The following is a 1,778-nucleotide window of genomic DNA, read 5'->3' as shown; positions in this document are numbered from 1 at the left end:
TCTAGTTCTTCATCATAAGTGATCCCACTGTGAACTTTGAACTCCTTCTCAAATCATAGACGAAAGTCGTCTACTTCCTCTCCAACTTTTTGTTTAATTTCTAACAGATGACTATAATTTGCCTTTTTACGGAAATTTGTTCTAACTCTCTCACACAACGGGTTTCATTGTCTTAAAATCATCAGAGAGAGCAGGATTAGCTCCTGGAGGGTATGGAATTGGAGCTAAAATATTATTATTAGTTATTTTCCCTGTATAATTTCCTCTTACTTCTACCCAATCTTTTCCTAATGAGGGTATGGCTGCTTCTCCTGCTTCTACCCCATTTAATCTATATGAATGGATTAATCCAGTCGGGGTCTTCTGTTACAGGCGTTATTCCTTCTACCGCCTTTCTGGCCTCTTTCAAGGTCCAGGGTGCAAAAACATATAAGTTTTGTGCACCTTCCTCTAATGAGGGGTACAGTCGTGCTGCTGGGACTGGGGCAGACGGAGCTGCTGCAGCGACGGGGGGAGGAGCAGCTGCAGGAGCTTGCACTCCCTGCACCGTTGCAGCATTCCGTGTGCTTAGAATGATTTTATTATCTTTCGGTCTAACAAATAGGTTTTTTGCTTCTACGAATTTTTTTTTTTTTTAACCATAATTTAGCACATCTCAGCTCATCCTCCTTTTTAGCCTTTATTATTCCCGTTTTTCTTTCTTCACTACTCTCCAAAATTCCAACAATTGTTTGTCATTGATCAATTTTTAGCTTCCCATCTATTTTATGTTTCTTTTTCCATTATTTAAAATCAATTTTAGCTTCGAAAATTTTTATTTATTTAAATTTAGTCCAGGTTCGTTGACTCCTAGGGAGTCCTATGAACTGGAGATCTTTTCAGTAGGCCAGCAATTAAAAATACCTTGTTGTGGTATTCTCCACTTCAACTCTTTCGAGTGGGAGAATCTTGCCTTTGCATCCACAAGAGGTTTGCTGCTTAATCCCACTGTGTTATATGAGGTAAAATACTGAGCAGTATTTAAACCTCCAATCACTCTTTCACGCACACACACCAAAGCAGCAAGCAAACAGCAATATCAGCACAGTAATAACAGAACAGTAATAATAAGCTAGGACTTACCCTTAAGAGGTGTCCTCTAAATAAGGAGGCTCTCTAAGAGCCTTTCCTTTTGCCTTTAGTTGAAACTCTGTCAACTGGGACTCTAACCCTTATAACTTCTTTAGTCAAGCTGGTATCTGACAAGGACTCAAACCTTTCTTTTCTTTTTTTTTTTTAAATACAGATTTTTAGTCAAAACGCTGTTTAACAAGGATTCTTAAACCTCAGAGTTTTAGTTAAAACGCTGTTTAACAAGGATTCTCAAACCTCTAAAATAGTCATTTTAAAATTCACCTACATTTCTGTAGTTTTCGGGTTGTCCAGTCGGATCTCGTCACTCCGCCGTTGGCAGACAAAGTCGGACATGTGTCGCTGGCCCAGCGAAGAATTTTGCTTCCTGGGTCTTTCTTTCCAGGTCCAGTTGACTCTGGCCGTGCACGGATTCAGCGCGTCTTCCTCTGCCTGTCAGCGGGCGGGGAGAGATCCGGGTCACGGCACCAATTAATGTTGGGTATTTTTCTCGAACCTATATAAAAAGACCACAGACAACGTATATGAATTTTATAGACAAAGCTTTTGCAAAAGGAGAAATCTCCGCCAACCGCCTCTCCAGGCCGTTCACAGAGAGTTCTGATCTGCTTCCGCGTGAGCCCCTGTTTTATTGTCAAAGCAGAGCA

The sequence above is a fragment of the Poecilia latipinna genome, unplaced genomic scaffold, assembly GCF_001443285.1.
Source record: "Poecilia latipinna isolate Pla-1442-1.1 unplaced genomic scaffold, P_latipinna-1.0 Scaffold3648, whole genome shotgun sequence".
In the NCBI taxonomy this organism is placed as follows: Eukaryota; Metazoa; Chordata; class Actinopteri; order Cyprinodontiformes; family Poeciliidae; genus Poecilia; species Poecilia latipinna.
Note: the sequence above shows the minus strand (reverse complement) of the source record.